The sequence below is a fragment of the Panthera tigris genome, chromosome C2, assembly GCF_018350195.1.
Source record: "Panthera tigris isolate Pti1 chromosome C2, P.tigris_Pti1_mat1.1, whole genome shotgun sequence".
Taxonomy (NCBI): Eukaryota; Metazoa; Chordata; class Mammalia; order Carnivora; family Felidae; genus Panthera; species Panthera tigris.
The window spans coordinates 23,187,109-23,209,096 of NC_056668.1; the positions used below are offsets into that span (position 1 = coordinate 23,187,109).

Below are 21,988 nucleotides of genomic sequence, written 5' to 3' on the forward strand. Positions count from 1 at the left end.
AATAAAATTATAGACAGTAAAACAGAGTGATTTGAGATTTACATTTATATATTCATATAAAATTCATTAAACATATATTGTGTGTTACACATGTGAAGTACCATAAATCAAAAAATATTAAACAAGAATTTTTTTCTACCTAAAAGCATGAACAAATGCTGTTGTAAAATGACAACCAAGAAGTATCCGAGCCATGGGTAAACTTGGCCTCAAGATCGGTAATGCGAAGAGTTTACACATTTATTCTCGGCAAATGGATCCTTTTCAAGCTTTGTCTACATGCAGTTGTTTGACTAAATTGAATATTCAGTCAATTTATTTTTCAGACAGCATCTATTTCTTCACCTGTAACTTGGGAAATCTACAAGCAGTTTTTGAAGAATAACAAAGAATGAACATTCCAAAGTAAAAAATCTACCAGAGACTATGCTGAAAAATAAATATATAAGGAAAAATGGAAGAGAAATCAGATTGAATCCAAGCAGCTGACCAGGTAATTACCAATGACATATAAAATTTAATTCTGGACATATCCTTACCTATGACTAATGACATTAGTGTTAGTCATTAAACAGCTGTGTGGTCTTGACCAAATAATCACTTGTCCAGGTAGTCTTAATTTTACTCTTAAATCAGGCAGTTGGAATGTTGATACGTGATTTGGTCCCTTGGAAAACTGCCTTTAATTGAGGAAAGGTATAAAAAAAAAGATAATTAGAACTCACTACAGTATTTTCAAGACATATGTCTCTACATCCTAAGTAAGGGCCTCCCTACAGACATTTCATTCAGGAATTAGTATCCAGAAAACAAGCAAGCAAGCAAACAAATTTTGCTCCCTTTATACAAGTGATTTCTTTTTAGCTTAAATGAATTAGGAATCTCAGAATCAAGCATGTTTACTCTTTTGATTTGCCCAAAAAGAACCTAAAGAGATAAATTTGAAAGTGCTATCTCCTGAGCTTCCGCCCCCACCCCACCCCCTGCCCAAAGTGTTATTGAGATGTAATTGACATATAATGTTAGGTGAGTAAGCTTAAGTTGTAGAGTGTGATGAATTGATACACATATATATTGGGAAATGGTTACCTCTATAACGTTAGTTAACAGATTGACCGCTTCACAACACTACCATTTTGTTGTTGGTGGTGAGTACATTGGAGCTCTATTCTCATAGCAACTTTCAATTATACAATATTGTTAACTATGGTCTCATGCTGTACTGTAGATTCTTGGAAATTACTCACCTTGTAACTGAAATTTAGCACTCTGACAATCATCTCCCATATCTCCCACCCCTTCGTCCCTGCCAACCACCATTCTACTCTTTTGAGCAATGACAGTAGAGAAGTACTCCTGACTTTGATTTGATCCAATATTCACTTTCTTCTTTCCGGTACACTTCAGTTTCCTCATCTGTATAATTTAAATGTATGTCCTATATCTACTCTTGCTAGTATTTGTGGATTGAGAGCAGATAGATGCCTGAGTCTCCTCAATATAAATCAATAAAATATGCATAAACTGGGTGACATCTTTGAATTTTTAAAATTCCATTTGTCTGTTTCAGCTTTCATTTAATTAGATGCTAAAAAGTTGTGATTATATATTTATTGATATTGATATTTCAAAGGAAGCCACTTCATCTCCAGACTTAAAAAAAATCAAAGAACATCATTTGAAATAAAAAGATTAGTTGTACCAATCCAAACTTGTCATTACTAAAGGTAATTAAGAAAATAGCTAGTTAGAAAACACATGTATATGTATATATTTTATTAGCTTTAGTTTTTCTTCCTTGTCTGTAAAACTAATGGTTATTTTACCATAGTATATTTATTTTTCTAAATGTAGCAATATTTTTAAAAGGTAATAATTACAACTTGTCATGTCCTGATTTTTTCTAATGGCACACTTTTAAAGAATTATTTAGGCATGGGCAATTTAATTTCCTTAATCATGTTCATATATCAGTGATGCATGCATTGCTATGTATCTCACAGTTTTAAAGGAGAATATTTCTCCAAAATGTGTTCCACGTGGATAAAATATAATGCCTCTTCTCAACTGAAACATAAACAAATAAAACTAGACTCAGGAAATCCTTCAATAGAAAATTAAACTGCAGAATTCTATTTGTCAGATTCTCTTCCAAATCTTTAATCTTCTTCGACATCCCACAGAGTCCATTTCAAATGTGGGTATCAAGTTCCACCTAAGAGAGAAATATATTAGTTGAACTGTATCACATATCATTTAAATGTAAAAAAAAAAAAATCAAATAGCATACTTCTAATTTCATCAGACGTTTTTAGTGATATGACTAATAAGAATTACAAAGAATGGGTATTTTATGTAACATGAATCCTAATGCTCTTGAATGATTTTTTTTTCCTCCAAGACCAAAGCAGAATCAGTGATTAGTTCAGGTTTAGGGAAAGTGGACATCTGGCACAACACTTCTATTACACAGCTATTCCCCCTTGTCTGCAGCTAAAACTCATAGGCCAATTTTGGCGTGTGAGTCCATTTCATTTTGCTGTAACCACATCTTCCTTTCTTCATGTGCTAATTAGTCTATTATCTAAATTCCTACTTAATCCTTATGAGAATATATTATGAAAACTTGTACAGTCTTTTATAGGCTCCCCACTTCTCAGTTTCAAAAATTTGAAGATTTTAATTATTCTGCTTTAAAATATTTTGCATGCATTTTAGAAAAATGACTTAACCCAAGAGAAAAAAAATGTTGCTACCTTGATGCTTGTCTAATATTACTATATATGTATAATGGAAATAATTAAAATGCACTTTAATTTCCCTTTTAAATTATATCCCATTGACAGCTGAATCATGAGGATAACATTCCAAAGCATGTGGGGCACTTGATCCCTTTAGTACGGTAGTAGTTTGAAATCCAGGGTTCAGAGGAAGAAAAAGAGATATTTCAAATTCCTGAAGAGCCAGTCGGAAAGATTTAGAGCAGAGAATTCCAACACAGAATGAAGCCTATGTCAGTCGGGCTATGTAATGTTTATTCTTGAATAAAAGACAATATGACATGGCAGAAATATAATGCCTTCCCCTTCTCGTGTGGACTAAGAGAAAACAGAAGAAAAAAGAGTGAAGGTAAGTGACCAAACTTATTAGTTCTGTTCTCTCATTTCTTGGTTTGTTGTTAGATAAGTTGAGTTGAGGATAGAGACACAAGGACTCTCTCCCTTTGTCTCTATCACCTTCATATCTAGCTAGCTAGCTAGCTATAATCTTCTCTCATCTATCTAATCATCTCCTAAGAGGAAGTTAGGGTTACCCAGAATAGGCAGACAAACCCATTAGACTAAATCTATGATCTCTACCTGAAATGACAAAATGACAACATACTTGCTGAATAGAAAACGCAGAAACAGAACTTGCAATGAAATGTTTTGGCTGGTGAGAAGAGATAAGGAGGAAGATTGAAAGCAGAGCATTCAACTGTACAATATGAACACTCTTTCCTTCCTATAGCCCACTTCCTCTGTCCCAGAGATCCATGCTTCTCCACATATTGCCAAGAATTTGCCAAACTGTTGTAGAAAGAAAGAAGAAAGAAAGAAAGAAAGAAAGAAAGAAAGAAAGAAAGAAAGAAGAAAGAAGAAAGAAAGGAAGAAAAACAGACCATAGATCAGGCATTTTCAGAACTTGAATTTTGTCATTTACTTAAGATCTGTAAAGTGAAGGATATGACTGGGTTTAATCATCAGCCAGAAGAAAAGGATTATTGCTGACAATTTCGAGAAATGTGAATATTTTTAAAAGTAATCTCTATACCCAATGTGAGGTTCAAACTCTTGATCCCAAGATCAAGAGTCGCATGCTCTACTGACAGAGCCAGCCAGACGCCCCGAGAAATGTAAACATTTTAAGCCAAAATCTGTTTGGAAAATTTCTTCATATCAAAGTTTTAAATACTTAAAAGTTGCTTATGTAAATGTATTCTACAGACATATTTACAATTCCTTATTTCTTTAAGGTTATTAAAATTAGAGAAGCAAAGTAATATGACATCTATGTGTATGAGTTCTTGAGACAGACACCATGGTTTTGAACTCTGGCTCCAACACTTACCAGTTGTGCCCCCTGAGTTTGCTCTATCACTCAGTGCTACAGTTTCCTCAGCTGTAAAAGTGAATAATAATGATTCTGATTTCATAGACTTGTAAGGATGGTACAGGTTACTACATAGAAAGTACATAGGATAGTACTTTCTCCATAGTATTACTCAGTATCCATGGGGCATCATAGTAAGTCAAGGCACATTTTAATAATTTGATATATATTACCAAATCATCTAGAAATGAGGTGTGTTTCCATTTTTTGCTTCAACAAATGAGATATGAGAGATCACTTTTCCAACATTTTTAACATTTCTTGCTTATTCATTGTTTTTCTTCTTTGATAATAGGGTATAAAGTATCATTGTGCTCAAATCTGCAATTATTAGTAGCCTTCTTTTCACTTTTTTTTTCTTTATATGTTTTCTCTTTCTCCTTTTTACCCATTTAGGGGGCATCTATGTGTGTTTTTAAAAATCATTCTGAAAATGCTTTTTAAATTAACAATGATATTATAAGTATTCATAGAATAAATGGCAAGTATTTCAAGAGCATTTTCATCTACATTTTTTTCTGGTGCTTTATTTTGTGCATGTAGTTTATATTATATATATTTTTCTTTGTGATTTCTCTTTTCCTTTATGATATCACTTTTATGTTGTGATATAATCTGATCTCAAAATTGAAAATATATTCTCATCTCCAGTTTACAGCTTCATTTTTTACAATTAATTATGTTAATCATTCTGGAATTTATGCTGTAATATGACATGAGGCTGGGGTATACCTTGATTGTTTTCTAATTAGTTAGCCTATCATCACAACTCCTCTGACATTGTATATAATCATTACCATTTGTTCTATCTTATCTTGACTGTCTCATTAAGTTGTCTGTCATTTCCATCTGTCAGTTAGTTCTTCAGGCAAAATGATGTTTTTTAAATGCTTTTGTGGCTTTGTATAATGTATTTGATATTTGTAGGGGAAGGTTCCTGTCCTCACTCTTTTTTTTTTCTTTCCACTTAATTTCATATTCCAAGAGTGTGAGCATGCATCCCAATCCTTCATCTGAAGTGGAGTCTTCGGGGAAGGGGTATTTCTGGAAAGATGTGCCTTTCTTATTAAGAAAAGAGGGAGAGACAGACAGAAAGAGAAAAGTGAACAAACAGAAAGCCACCTTCTTAAATTCCAGATTGGACCTGGTCATATGAATATGTTGGGCCTCATCGACAGGAAAGTCATTGTGTAAACAATAGAATAATATGAAGGTGACCTAGAATCCTGATACTGTTAAGCAGCTGAATTATATAACCCTTGAACTACCTGCTTCAGGCTTCTTTTAATATTGAATAATTAAAGTCAATAATAATACATCCTGCTCCTAAAACATTCTAACTGGTATGATTTCTCTAGTGATATTGCTGAATTGAAATGTTTTCATTAAATTAACTGGTGATTGATCCCCACCCCCACCCCTAATTCCTACCAAGTAAAAACCAAAGTCCTAAGGTCAACACTCAGAATTCTTCAGAATCTCTCCCCTATCTTTTTTCCAGCCTCATCTCTGGCTGCTTATTCATGGAACTAAGTATTCATTTCATCTCCCCAGATTATAGCTTCACATGCTTGCAGTTAATTCTAGCTAGAACATCTTTTCTACCGTGCCTTCCTATTGAAATTTTTTCTTGTCTTCAAGAATAGACATAATTTCCAACAGAATCATGAACATGTTTTCTCTCACCAAAACTGAAATATGATGGCTCTTTACTCTGAGCACCGACAACATTTGGCTTATATCATTTAAATGGCACTTTTCCACATGACAATCGAACCATTTACAGCCACACAGCTTGTTGTCTACACTAACATGAATTTAATATTCTACTGCTTGCAATTAACATGAATCTAATACTTCAGAAATGTTTTACCCAGAGAGATGAAGTTGTAACAACTTTATTAATTGTTTTGGAAACTTATTGGATATCCATTTATCTGAACAAGCTAGGCTACTTGCCCCTACGAGAGTAAATAGCTCCTTGTCAGAATAATAATGCTCAATTCAGCAGAACAAACAAATCTTTACTCATCAAGTCTCACTTAAAACCATTTTCTCACTGCGTCCACCAATCCTAAACCATTGTATCACAATCTTTGCCTAGTCCCAAACACAACCCCTGCGCTGGGAATGTTGGGCAAATATAATCCAAACAAAATGCCCAAGTCAGAAATGCTTTCTACAAAGGTAATAGAGAAAGAGAATTTTTATTCATAAGGCTTATTGAATAAGCATTAATTAAACCAGAACGTGGTATGGATCACAAGCAATTGGCTAAGAGGCAGTGAAGACAAGAATAAATCTCACTCTTTTTTATATATGCATCCAAATACAAGCCATTACTTACATGTTTTCAAGATAAGCAATGACTAACCCTCAAGTCAGGTGACTTAATAGCATTATTTGTCACACATAGTTCATCTTAAGTTTACCTTCTTATTGGGGTGACCATCTGTGTGAGTTAATTTGCCTTATCTAGAGGAAAAACAAACTTCTCGTATCTTTATGACAGGAGGTAGTTTTGCAACTTGCCACAGCAAGGTGCCACAGAAGTTAGGCCTCTACCCTCCCACAGAGACTGGGAGACAGGGGTGCTATCTCCCTTGGTCAGCACATTGTAAAGAGATGGTTCCCAGGTCCTTGAGAAAGACGTGTCTAGGTCATTGACTAACAAAATGCCCATTTAGTCTTCAAAGGGATTTATATACTTTTCAAAGAGAGGAGAAAGTACTTACAAGTTTCTAAAGTAAATGCTCAAATTAAAAAAAGGGAAGTGAGATCTCTTCCCTTATTTTCAACAGGGTAAATTAAGCCTCTTATTTTAAATTTACATTTGTCCTTACAGAAGGCCTGTCCTAAACGAGATCTCCAAAACGTTTTGAATACACTACCATTAATGTCTCCTTCTGAGATTCTACTAGAACCTTGGCAAGTCAGTGGCCCCTCCTACTGCAGTAGTAAGAAACTTAGGCTTTGCTTTACCTACAGGTTATTGTGGAGGCATTTTCCAGGACCTGGCAGTAGACACCCAATGTCTCATAATAATTTTGAAACTACCAAATATACTCTACTAGATTATAAGCTACTAGAATATAGAAAATGCTTATGTAAGTTTCTTTTTTTTCTTTTTTTGTTCTCTGTGATTAGCATAAGACCTTAGACATTTGAATATTCAATGAATCAAACTTCCTTTTATAGTTTCAACAATATCTTGTCCATAATTTGAGTTGTGAATCGGAAAAATGACAAAATTAACTGACTCTCCCTGGAAGATAATGTATACAACTACTCTGAATACAATTTAATCATAAATACAAACATAATAACACTCAGTTTAAGGTAAACTGAGAAAAATGACTGAAACCACCAGTTACAAAATACCTGCCATAAATTAGTATCATTTCATCGTATCTTCAGTGATATACATACAAAGAGTACTATTATAACAGAAATTACTGGATTTCCTAATGGACTTTTGAAATTACCTCTTACTCATTAATGAATCCCTTGTAATCCTGATCCTTAGGATTTTTGGCTGGTTCTCCATTTTCTAAAAGAATATGCTTCTTAAAAAACACTTCAGAGATACATAAATCTGCATCCCTCTGAAAATGACCTCCCCAAAGATATCTGCTTTGAGAGGGATTTTAAGCCCTTTCATTCCCAATTAACCCCCTACGCAGGCATTATACAGTTTCTCAATCATCATAAAAGCCCCAGATTTCTTTTCTTTAAGCATTGCAGAGAGCAATGGCTCCTGCTGTGACTAGACAAAGGCAAGATGCCAGTACGAAGTTAGCCATGACCTTTTTCCTCCACCAGAGTCATCAGACAGAGCTACTTCAAGATCCCAGATAAAATAGCAATATGTAAAATGATAATAAAAAGTTCTTCTCTAATTAGGGGAAAAAGAAGCCTGATATTGCAATTTCTTATTTGATACTTGAATTTAACTTGCAGGAAGCCTGTGAAAAGTGCTGAAAAACATACTAGGGAGTTTATTTGACCTACACATTGCAATTACCAAATAAATATCTGCCAAGGCAGGCAATTAAAGTGGGCTAGTGAAGAGCTTGCACAAACTGCAAATTTCATTCTAAAATGGAGTAAGACATTCTGAAAATACTTAGGAGAGTTAATCACATGTTTCTTTTCTATGTGCTAGACCTTCTCCTGAGTCATATTTGGTTTTGTAATTCTAGAACTTAGCAAAGTTTTCATTTCAGCCATAGATACTTTTTCTCCAACTTAGGTAACTTATATCAGATGAATTAATTAGAAACACTATTCTTCCCAAATTTAAATAAATAGGAAGGAATTGGCAAACATAACGTGTTATCCCAACTATAGTTTTAAGGATAAATTTACACAAATTAAGATTAGAAGATAAATACTGGAAAGATATACTCTTTTTCAGAGAGCAATAACAGGAGCATCTAATCTAGTCTAGAACTTCAGAAAAATTTTCATAGAGAAAATGACTTTTCATAGAGCAAAAGTCTTGAGAAATGAAGATTGAGGTGAGATTATATGGAGGTTATAATACATCCTAAAACTTTAAAGGGTCTAAATAGCACCTGAGAAGTACTTAAGTATCTGAGAAATGTTTTGATGAGACTATAATTTTTTAATTCCCAAGCATCCAGACTCTAAATAGAAATAATAATACTTAGAGTTCCATATACTTCCTCCCAGAAAACAAAAATAGGGTAAAGGGGAAAAAGAGTGAGCAGGTATCTGGAAACATGTGTTTTGAGTCAGCAGCAGGCATTTGCAGAAAGTCTCTTGAAAACTGTAAGGCCATTTTGCCTGTTGTGCTATTGTGAGAAGGTAAGGGAGGGACAGTAAAGGTATCCTTGAAACTGAGAAGAAAGACACTTTGAGACCAGAAAACAAAGCAGATAACTCCATCAGGTTACACAGAGTTTTATTTAGGGTAACTTACTGATAGGGGGGATAGGACAGGTGACGATTCAGGTAGCTGCACAGCAATTCTCTGCAAAATCCACAAATTTTAGTACACAAATTTTATAGAATGAGGGGATGTGAAGAAGGGCACTGTGGTGAGACCAAAGGATGTGCAGGCACCTCAAAAAGCTAAACTTTAATTAGATCTATATGGTTGCTAAGTCAATCTCAAAATTATACTGTACAGAGACAGAAAATATGAATGGCTCATTTTTCTATAAGGTAACATCTTAATCAAAGGAACTGATGCCACTCAGTTGGAATTAAAAAATAAAATAACTAAATTGAATCCATGAATCACTGGATTACTAAATTAAGTAAGTCATACTGTCTAATACTTTATCTGCTCATGTTAAACTTCTTTGTCCTAAAGGTAAAATTGCATTTTTTAGAAGATGGGTTCAATCACCTAATGACACAGGTAGTTCATAGGTTAAGTAAAAACAAGCATAAATGTCATTATTGTAGACTACTTACTATCTAGAAAAGACCAAAAAAAATGTTAACTACAGTGAAAAATCATCTTTTCTAAGAAACAGAAAAGGAAAAATTGCTACAAGGCTCACCTGTCATTTTGAAATAAACTTGTGTCCCCAAAACATTGGCTCTGATGACATTAAGACGGAACGAAATGTCACTGATGGCTCTACCCTCTGGACCACAGCACATTAGGTCACAGAGTTCAAAGATAACCTTTCTCAGCAGCTGACAGTGCTATTCTCTTATTGAATAAAATACTACTACTACTGTTTTTACACTAACTAATACATATTTGTATTTAGCAGTAAAACTCCAGTTACACAATGGAGAAAACCGAAATGATGCTTTCTTTTTTTGCCATTTTATTACTTTTTTCTACATTCAGATTAGTGTTAGGTCCAATTCCTATGGATGTGAACTCAGAGTCAATGAAAGTTTAAATGATAGCACATCAACAAATTAAGACTTAAATATGTTTCAACAAATCATAATGTGAAAGTGAGAACCCTGGACATATACTTGCTTTCTAGAGCTGATTTGTAAAAATCAGGAGCACTCTGAGAGGAAAGCATGTGCCAGCACAGGCACAGGTCATAGGACAACAGAAGCTAGAACACAGCACCGTAACATAGGCTGGCTGTGTTAAATTACTATGCCTTTAACAAAGCCTCAGAGATGGTGGATCTTACCAACTTGTTTAGAGTTTCAGTCCATATCTTGTTCTTCAATATGCAGTTTGTTCTGTAATCAGAGTTACCATTTTATTCTTTTTCTAACTAACCAACTTTATTCCTATTTCCTTGGCTTTGCAACTGCTCTTTAATTTGCTTTAGATATGTTTTGCTTCATCCTTTTATTTATAGAGAAGCCCGATCTTCGTAAGATGGCTTAAATTCCACCTGCTTGTACAAAGCTTTTCCTGATTATTTTTTCTCTATTGCAATAGGAAACATTTGTTTTTACTACAGCAAAACTGACTCGAAAGGCTTGCTGGAGGTAAGTTATACAGGTCAGCTCTGGGTTAATTGAGCTCTTTCTATTAGGCTGGACTTGACTGGACTCAGGCATGGACTTAACTCCATGCACCTTCTAGTTCCAGAACACAGTGTGAAACATTGACCAATAGCTGGGATAATTTGTTTTTAAGGTAAGAAGAGTCTGAAACAGATTATATAGATATACCTAAAGATTGAACTTGAACTGTCATCTTGTATGTCATGTCTACATTTATTCTGTTGGCTAAAACAAATTACTTATCCATACCTTACACTGGACGAAGAAAGTATGCTTCACTTTCTGGAAGATAATACTCTTAGCAGAGAAAGAGCAAATCTTCAAACAACACCAACTATTCCAATCTGCACTCTTGATAGCATATAATGGTATTTCCTCCTGTGTGAAAAATGTACTCAACACTTTCCCAAATGAATTTAGTTAAGGCATAAGATGCAAAGGCTAGATCTCATGATCTAAATCACATCTGGATGCAGTTCCTTTTGATCAGAAAACAAATGAACACATAATACAAGTATATTCCTTATCTATATCCAATATTTTATGGTGAAATAGGAATACTGTAATCAAATAAACATACCCATTTAGATAGAGGAAGAAGAGGAGACAGTCACAGTCACTGTTTCCTGCAATTACTCTGTGTCACAATAGTGCAAGTCCATCATTACTAAACACAGGGAATGTTCCCTTACTAGACCCCAGTTCTACTCACTCCTGTGTAGTAAACCATCAATCCTTGTTTCTCATTTGACTCTGCCCTCAGAGAGGCTCTTTTTCCATCACTCTCCTTGACCACATCAGAAAGGCACATGAGAGAATATGTCATTCATGGAAGCTGAGTAATTTTGCCCGAGTCTCCCATTAGAAAGTTGAGAGCTGAAAGATTGCTTTGCCTTTTAATCAACCTCTTTTAAACCAAGCTAGTGACACTTTTGGAAATATAACTTTCAAGTGTGGTGGCATTTAGCTATTTGATTTCAGTCAGTTCCTTATGCCAATAGTCACACCCTCTTGAGACATATCTTTTGTCTAGACTTCTTGATAGATATTTAGATCTTACCAGACTTCTTTGGGACCACACATTTGGTTGCTTTTCTCTGACAAGTCAATGAAAAGTCTTTGTCTTTATTGGCTTTTGTGGCTCATGCTTTTTTTGCAGTTTATGTTTTACTGATGAGTTGAGTGTATCTTTCAAATCTGATTAAAAATATAACTATATTTGTAATATAAAATAACATATAATGTTAAGTTATAAATAAAATACGTTATATATAATTTAAGACAATATTTTTATAAACATATTTATAAATACATTTTCATAATTTTTTCATATACATATATATGTACATGAATATATATACATATATATATGTATATATATACATATATATGTATATGAATATATATACACATATATACATATATATGTATATGAATATATATACATATATATACATATATATGTATATGAATATATATACATATATATACATATATATGTATATGAATATATATACATATATATACATATATATGTATATGAATATATATACATATATATACATATATATGTATATGAATATATATACATATATATACATATATATGTATATGAAAAAATACCTGTGAAAAGAAGTAGAAAATAGCATGGGAGAGTTCAGAAATTATTTCAGCTTGAATTGTGAGAATATAAAGTATAAGGTAAGGTATAGAAGAAATAAATTTGGGAAACAAGGAAAAAGATCATGATGGACTTGGAAGACCATGTTGCAGAACCTGAAATAAATTATGTAGGAAGCAGTATTAAATATAATTTTTACTCGTTGAATTGTGTACTCTTTTTAGCAAATGATATAGTTTTAGGGCTAGTGCTAATTATTAATAGTGTTTTGTTGTTGTTGTTTTTGTTAAACCAATGAGAATAAAGGTATATGTCAATATCTTAATTGAAGAATTGGAGTATTTAAGGATCTGAGGAATTTATGGGGGTGGCTGAGTGGCTCAGTGAGTTAAGCCTCCGACTTAGGCTCAGGTCATGATCTGACAGCTTGCGGGTGCCAGCCCTGCATTGGGCTCAGTTTTGACAGCTCAGAGCCTGGAGCCTGCTTTGGATTCCATGTCTCCCTCTCTCTCTGCCCCTCCCCCACCCATGCTGTGTCCCTCTTTCTCTCAAAAATAAATAAACATTTAAAAAAATTTTTTTAATTTGAGGAATTTAAACTCAGTAATGAATTTTTGACTTCTATTTATATGATCAGTGGTTAGATAGAGTCAGAGGACCCCAAAATGGACCAGAATTGTTTATAAAAATTTCCAGATAGTTCTTGAATTCATAAGTTTCCTGCCCCCTTCCCCCATCCCTCCCCCCAAGCTTTAAACCTTAAGCATCTGTCATCAGTGTTGAGGCAAAACATTTTCTTTTAGTTCACTTAGTCCACTTGAATCTGAAGCACACCTATTGGGGAGAAACTTTGTAATTCATACATGTCCTAAAGAGTTTTTCCCATCTAAATCGGTGAATCACTTTTGAAATTGTGACTTAATAATCAACAAATGGCTCAGCAATTCTTGAAATCATGATTTTATTGAGTTGAAGTCATTTCAGCCGAGGAGAACTGGTTCAATCTGAAACTACCCACAGCATAATCAAGTCTAAGGTTGAAGATATGTAAGAGACAAAATCAGCAAAGCAATTTTTTCTCTGCAGTTGCAAATTCATTGGCTTGATCGCTCTTGTCCCAGAGGAAAGAAATGGCAACTCATGTTAAGCTCAGCTGAGGAGCACATATCAAAATAAATAAAATCTTTATAATCCTCTTAAAATTCTCCAGTTGATTTTTAAGAGTGTGAATGTCAAAATGTTTATTGCTTTTTAAATTTGTCATCACTTTTAGCAGTGAATCTGATTTACAAACTTAGAGCACAAACTTCCATTATAAAGAATACAGTGGAAACCTGGTACATGTATCCTTTTGACCAGAACTTTCTTTTCTCATACATTTCAGATGCCCCATTTAAGCTGTTTATGAATGTAGGCCCCAAATGTTATACTCTTTGCTTACAGGTGGTTAAGATACACCCCATTAGATAAACTAGTTTACTTATTACGAATAAGAAGCAGGTTGAACAGAGCGGTAACGAAGACTGAATTTCTTCACAGAATACCTGTTAGATATAGTCTCATCTTGGGTTTGGAAGTACAAAAGAGGGGATATCCCATGATATCTTACTGCCAACCAAAACCTCACTGTGGGTTGATTATTAGAGGTAAATAGAAAGTAACTTGATGTATCAATTCTCTATAAAGCCCGGACGATTGTTATTCATTGTTTTGTTCTTTTACTATTAGTTTTAGAAACATTTTTGGCATATTCATTTCTGCATATTAGTAAAACATACCCCTTTTTATATTATATATGGGGAAAGTTTTAAACTTAATTTTAAGGTAACATACTACTGCTGTTTTATGCAACTACAAAATGTTGGTCTTTTAGAAGTTGCTTAATTCAAACCTTTTATTTTTAGAGTAGACTTTTTAATTGGTCATATGAAATATGCAATAGAGATGTTTATTGTATAAACATCCACTAATTCAAATTTAGAGAAAGCACTCAGGTTGATCTAATCGGTAGGGAGTTCATTAAAAGTAAAGATGGGGAAAATGATGCTTTTAAATTACAGGAAACTAAAAAAAGGTATGCGATAAATTAAATGATTTAATTTTTTTATTTTCTCAAGTTACCATTTACTGGGTCAGAAACCAATTGTATCACTATATTCTTTAATAGCTTTTCATTCTAATCCCTTAGTCGAATAGATTTATTTTTTAAAATAATTACCTACTCAACAATGCTGCTAGATATAACACACAGGCTAAAACCTCATCATTGTAACAAATCTTTAGCAATGAAATCATACACACAATTCCAGCAATTTCTCTGGTCCAACATCTAATTATGTACATACCCATTACTTATTTCACAGAAGTGAATGTCAAGCTAATTAGGACTTTTATTAGGTTCTTCATCCATATAGAAAATTAAACTCTGGTCAGATTTCCCAGTAAACTGAAAGGCTTCCTTACATGGGACACTAAATGCATTCTAAGATTTTATTATCTGAATTTGTTGCTGCTACTGTGCAAATCTCTTCAGCAATTGTCAGCGCTATCCTACGACTCTTTTGACTTCTTTAACACTTGTGATGGTGAAGATGGTAAAGATTTGAAGGAGCCAATGAGTCTCTGTGCCCATGGAAAGAGCTTCTTTCTTCTTTCTCTCCATAATATCACCACTACAATCAGTCTTGGAGAACATGGACACATATCTCATTATGCCCTAGGTCTTTGTGCATCAAGGGTCATAAGATGCCCAGAAATCCAAGGTCATGCCTCATCCACCTAGAAACACATCCTTATATGGATTTGCACATTGCTTAATCTGACTCCATCTGCTATCCTCCCCAACTTCTGAAATCCTTTCATTGTGTCCTCTAAATCACATGATCCATGAGCAGTAAAAAAAAAAACTTTTCTAACCCTAAGCTCTACCCTCGTCATTTTACTTACCTTCTTGCTTCAACTGCTACTTGGCTTTTACCTGAGGTCATTATTTTTACCTGTGACTCTCATAAAACTGGACCTGAAAGTGAACAGTTATCTTTCTTGTTCCTCATTTGCTCAGACTACACGCATCCCTCCATCGCTGCCTTAAAACACGTTTTACTAGATTTTACTACCTGCTCTCCATCCTTTTAAAAAACTTATTTATAGATTCTGTGATCAACTACCCTTTGTTTCGTTAAGATTTTAACTCTTTTCTAAATGAACCTTACTTCTGTATAGATCCTCTCACAGTTTTTCCTGGTGGCAGTACATAGTAGATGATTCTTCTGCTTGTAAGGTGTCACAACATCTATTGTCACTGGATATGCTGATTTTCTCCTATTCAGGTAGAATGGCACTTTCTGGTCCCCTTGTTGTTAGGTGGGGTCGTTTGCTTGGCTTTGGTCAATGAGTTCTGATTAGAAGTGATTTAAGTGTCCCTTGAAGTTAGAGCATTTAACTATCAAGTTCAGACCTCCCTGAATTTAACTAATAATGCTATGATAGGAAAGAAATAAACCTGGATGTTCTAGGCTGCTGATTCATATTTATTTTATTTTCTGCAGCATAACATAGTTTATTTAACTGCTGTGCCCGGTCTCTCCATTCTTTGCACCTTAATAGTAAAAGATCTACCTTAGTTAAATTCTATTCATTACTGCCGGAGGCCAGCTCCAGCAACCAGGGGTTCCTGAAGGAAAAACGGAGCCGGTGAAAATAAAACAAAACTAAAATAAAAAAATAAAAATAAAAAAACTAAAATAAAAAACTAAAACTAAAATAAAAATGGACACAGACAACAGCAGTGGGTTGAACTGGCCGATTTATTGCAGTAAATGTGGCATCATATATGCTAGTGATTTCCTTGTAACATACGTCATCTATGTTTTTCTAACATTACCTAATTTTGTGTAAACAACCTTTAAGAAATAACATGGTGATTTTCCCCTAACTTTCCCGCATACCCTTTGATTATAGATGAATTTCTTACATTATTCCATTGTGCATCGGCGTTTATCTATAATCTACAAAGCATTTGCTTTGCTGTTCTCATGAAAGGCCCTCCATTTCTCAACACCTCAAGTGGAACAGTTACAGGGACATGACCTCCTAACCACATGAGGCCAAAAGAACAATGTGTTTGCCTCGGTCCAGGTGCCAGAAAGGGGCTGAAAAGGCCTTAGAAACCCATGCCTCATACATTCTCGGAGAGACAATGCACCTAGGAACCAAGAAACAGACTAGGTTCAGTCATCATCTGGAATGCCTCCGGGGGGCCAGGTGGGCCTAGGGGTTGAAGTCATCTGTGCCCAGAGATACACTCTTTAGTTGCCAGAGTGGGGCTTTCAAATCCTTATGTCTCTCCTTTACAGGCCCTCTTTGCTGGCAAAGGTATGAGGCTATCCTTCCTGTAAGTAGAGGAGTCTCCTTAGGGGATGGCAAGGGCTAGACATAAGGCCGCACAATTTCTTCCGGAACCTTATTTTCTTCCCTAAAGGTTCTTTTCCCAGGGGGCCTGCCAAGGGCAATTCCACAACAGACAATACCCCAGGTACTTTTAAGGCCAAATTACCTAAAAGCGGGAGGACAAGAAGCTTCACTGTCGGTGGGCCGCCTTCAGTCACCAATCCGTCCACAGCCCGGGCCCTGCCACTCAGGCTGGGAGAGCTCGGCTTCCAGCACATTACTATAACTGTAAGCTTGCGGCTGAATGTGGCTGAAAAAGAAAAAGCCTTGCTGACTGATCTGACTTTAAATTCAGAACTTCTAGCAGCATGTGACCCCTCAATGGCACCCTGCAATCCAGCCATATTTTCCTAGTTTTTTTTAACCTCTCACTCACAAGCAATTATTATATTCCTTCTCTTCTGTCCTTAAACATCTTCTTCTACAGTTTATAAGTAATAACAGTATTAGAAAAAATGGTATTAATACATTAAAGCCAGATATCAAATATTGTTTGTGATCATTGTTTCCATAATAACTTAGTAAATGTATTTGGAACACAGAAATGGGAAAGTTAAAACACACACTCCTCAGCATCTTATTTAACTTTTTGACTTAACTTATACTTTGTAATTTTTGGTTAAATTTAAAATAGCTATTATTTGTTTAGTGCCTGTTGAGTGCCAGGCAATGGGTTACATTTTTTACAGGTAATAAGTCATTTAATTTTCAAAATGATGTTATTACTTGCTATCATTATTCCACTTTTCAGATAAGAAAATGAAAGCAAAGATGTTAAATACTCCATCTCAAATTATAAGTCAGTCAACCATAGATGTAGGATTTAGAGAGGGGTCGATTGTGCATTTGAGAGACATGACCTAATCACTACGTGCTATGGTTCCCACCACATACTGGAAAGAGTTTGAACCGTTTGGTTGAGAGGCAGGAGGAATAAGGAAGGTTATACTGCCTTCCGAGCTTCCAAAATTAGGAGCTGTCATGTCCTATTACAAAGGAAAAAAGATATGTTGCACTGTATTATTCTTGGTAGCCAGGCGATTGTTATGATAACTCCAACGACATTTTGAATAACGGTATATCTATTTTGGAGTTTAGATATACCTTGTTTTACTCCCAGTTTGCTACTTCTTATGTGACTTCAATTTATCTTGATTTATTTTATTATATACAAATATATATAAGATAAAACATAAATTTAATATAAAACAGCAATCTTAAACATTACTGACCATAGTGAGAATTAGGGAGATAATATACGTGGAATATATATTAGCAAGATAAAATATGTGTAGCATGTTGTCTTTTCTCGGCTCTAGTAGAGTTTGGGATACGGTGGCTACACTGGTTAGTGTGATTAGTAGCCTCCTCAGGATTATCAAATGGATTTTTAGGCAAAGCACAAATTCCTTAATCATTATCAAATGCTTAATATTTTTATAAGCTTGTATCTACCTACTTCCCCAGATTTGCAGTCACAGATGTCCATGGAATATAGAAGAAAGAAACTCAAATCCCATCTGACAAAATGGTGATTATAGAATGTTGTGAAACACAGATTACAGGGAAAGATCATGAGATGCCTAGGGGAAAAAAATGTATTAATGAAAAGAGAGCCTGGTATGGGGCCCAGACTGTGAGAGGGTCTACCTGGTAGAATGAAGCAGTCATTTTGGGTAGAATGCAAGGCTTTTCATTAAACTGTCAACATTCCCATCTTGCCATGTTGGAAAGGAGAAGGCTGTGCAATAAGATAAAAAGACGGTATCACTGGGTGGTGGACAAACAATTCTACTTTGCGATCTGTTCACAAGAGTCAGACATGTTGAAGGGAATATAATTTCCTATCTTCCAGAGACAGAGGTAAGACTCAGGAACACAGAAGCAGGCACAGACGATAATGAACTCAGAGTGGCAACTGCAGAGGGAACAGTTCCCAAAGGTTGTCAAGGTCAAGTGATACCCAAGGGTTTGTTCAAGGAAAGCACTGTTCACGTAGCAGACCCCTGCGGGTGGATTAATGCAGAACAGAAGTGACACGAAAGGCAATGGCATGTTAAGAAAAAAAGGAAGTTAGAAAACTAAAGGCCACCAGGCAGTAATTTAAATTTTTATGACACGTTTTTGGGGATTCCTAGAATCACAAGCGGAGTAGTGGCCTGAGACTTCTATCTTTCATGGGTGATGTCTAGTGATCCAAGAAATTGGGAGCTGGCTGCTAAAGTGCCTTTCCTTTAATCCTTAACCTAATATGAATTAGGGCATATTTGTTTACACCAGGTAAAATATCTGGTAAATATTGTTATCATCAAATATTTGTTCCTTCCCTGACAATTCTATAGCCCATTCTGTATAAGTAGGAAAATGGTTTTAGTTGTACAAATTTTTATTAAGGCAAGAGCTTTCATATTGTATAGAGTCTTATTTTGGAGTGAAAAGCAGAAATGCATTTTGGCTATTTATTGTAACCTCTACTTTTTTCCCGCTAAAAAAAGGCAGATTCCATTCAACTTACCAAACAAATTAAATTTCCACAATATTTTTGTAAAGGTCTGTTTGCTTATGGTTAGTCCAAATGTGCTAAAAATTGCCAAGTTCCTACCTTCTTTGTTGCAAGTAAACTTGTCCTAGAAAATGAATTTAGGGATTAGTGTACTTTTTCCATTACAGGCTGTTTGTGTAAACCTTTCTACATTGTCAACATAAAGACTTTATTGAAGGAAAGTGAAATAGAAAAGGAGTAAAAAAGATAAATAAATAAAGTTGATGGATTAACTCAGTATTTCCCAGCAGAAATTTTTTCTTCTCCTATGTGTGGTAGTTTCTTATCTCACTGGACTATATCTCTAGTTTTTATCAATTACCTGAGGGGCACTTCTCTGCAAATACTTTCAATTCTATGGACTCTTTTGGCAGACCTCCCTGTTACCTTTGGCTCTTTATCTCTGCATTCTATCAGGTGCTTTCAAGAGAACTGTTCTGCAGCCAGCTTTCGGAACCTGAGCACTAGACTGTTTCAGATCTTTTTTCTGTGAAATAGCTAAGGGTCCCAAGATGCCTATTTTAAAAGCAAACATCATTTTGTAAAGGCTGAAAACTGTCCTCGATTCACTCATGATAAGAACATTTTCTATACGTTTTCTTAATTTGTATTGCTTTGCAAAATTACTACGGAATATTATAAAGATATATATACATATGTATATATATATATACATATATATATATATATATATATATATATATATATGGAGAAAAAGAGGTACAGAGTCAGGTCCTCTATTCACTGTTGCTATTTTTAAAATTTTAATTGAAGTAGAGGTGACATACAGTGTTATATTAGTTTTAGGCGTACAACACAGTAATTCAACGATTCCACACGTAACACTATGCTTACCACAACATTTGTATAGTTACCAACCGTCACTATACAGCTTCATTATAATATCATTGACTATATTCCCTATGCTGCACTTTTCATTTGTTGTGACTTACTTATTTTAAAACTGGCTGTTTTTACCTCTTAATTTTCTTCACTTATATTGCCCAGCACCCCCAGTCCCCTCCCCTATGGCAACTCCCAGTTTGCTCTCTGTATTTATGACTCTGTTTCTGGTTTGTTTGTTCATTTGTTTTGTGGGTGCGGACTAAATTTTTAAAGACAGTATTCTCTACTATTGAAAATGAGTAGCATTTGAAAAATATGTATTTCTGTTACTTAGAGGTTCTTAATCAGATGTCTTCAGTCATTCAGTCGCTTCATGGATAGAATGTAAGGAACCCATGGGAACTTAGATGGGAAAAAAAAATACATATTTGTTTTCGTTAGTCTCCAAATGAAATTTGGCACTTTCTTTTTTCAGTTATAAGTGTGGATAGCAAATTATAGCAGTATTTGCAGTACTTTGTTACCAGTAGAAATCATTATACATATTGTTCTATTCCTATCCCATTAGAGATATTGTGTATGTGCTTTATTTTACAGTCATCATTAATTTGTAATTATAATTATTAGACTCTTTCTGCTAAAGAATATTAATGTATTTAATAATGAGGTACTGATTAATAAACCACGCAATTTAAAAATTATTTTATAACCTTATTTCAATATATTTGTGTTCCTTTTTATGATAGGGAAAAATCTGTTATATGATGGCTGACAGGACTGATAAGGGAATTTCAGACTGAAGACTCCCCTGCCAGGTTCTTGTTCCCACCCTGCTTGCCTCAGTCACCAAATTACTACCAATGAGGAATGCGGAAGTAACAGACTGTAAATTGTCCCCTCTGTTGATGCTCTGGGCAGACCTCTGGAGAACGATCTCCTCTGAGCCCACTGGAGTAAAATAAACCTCCTGTCTTCCAAGATCTCTGAGTGCTTCTTGGTTCTTCTGCCGGGTGACCCAGACCAGTTTCCATAACATTTATTCTTAACATTTTAGGTTAAGGATTTAAAAATATTTTGAGAAGGAAATCAAAGGTGTCATATAACTGCCAAAAGAGTCCTTATAAAATAAATAAATAATTAAAAACTTATGAATTCTCAGTGCAAAACCTCAGAAGTCTAAGAAATTTCAGATTCTTGATATACTTAAAATTATTATTATTATTAAAATCTTCACTCATAGGTGGATTCCAATTAATAAAGACTTTTCATATGTCTTGTTCATTCAAAAAATACTCATTCAGCTTCTGCCATTTGCCTAGTATTATTCTAGTCACTAGAAAAAAGGAGTGAATAAAATAGACAAAAATAGACTGTATCTGACTTTGCAATCAAGGATTTAATATTTTTGTAAAAATAAATAAAATTTAAAAGCAAATGCTATAGGGGCATCTGGATGGCTCAGTTGGATAAGTGTCTGACTCTTGATTTCGGCTCAGGTCATGATCTCATGGTTTGTGGAACTGTTAGGCTCTGTTCTGAGTATGGAGTCTGCTTGGGATTCTCTCTCTCCTCTCTCTCTGTCTCTCCCCCCTGCTCTTTCACTCTCACTATCTCTCAAAATAAATAAATAAACATTAAAAACAAATGCTATAACAAATTTGAAGGACTCGCACTAATTGCCTCTAACACTTATAAAACTGCAATATTAAGAGAGTGTGGTATTAATAAAAAGATTGAAATTTAGATCAAAAGAACAGAGTAGAGTTTCTAGAAATAGATGCGTGCATAGATACTCAACGATTTTGCAAAAAGAATTCATATGAAGAAACCATCGTCTTTTCAACCAATGGTGGTGGGACAATGTGACATCATAGGCAAACAAAACAAAACAAAACAAAACAAAACAAAACACCACA

At 34.6% G+C, this 21,988-nt stretch overlaps 1 long non-coding RNA gene across 2 annotated transcripts; it reads left to right on the plus strand.

The window, feature by feature from the left end:
• Positions 1-330: 330 nt before the first annotated feature.
• Positions 331-20,962, plus strand: LOC122230591. 2 transcript variants are annotated; one of them, XR_006207585.1, is made up of 4 exons: positions 331-493; positions 2,847-3,129; positions 10,547-10,596; positions 20,819-20,962. It is a non-coding gene; the product is annotated as an uncharacterized LOC122230591 (long non-coding RNA). The 2 variants fall into 2 exon arrangements; XR_006207586.1 differs by lacking the exons at positions 10,547-10,596; positions 20,819-20,962 and adding an exon at positions 5,138-5,460.
• The last annotated feature ends 1,026 nt before the right edge of the window (positions 20,963-21,988 follow it).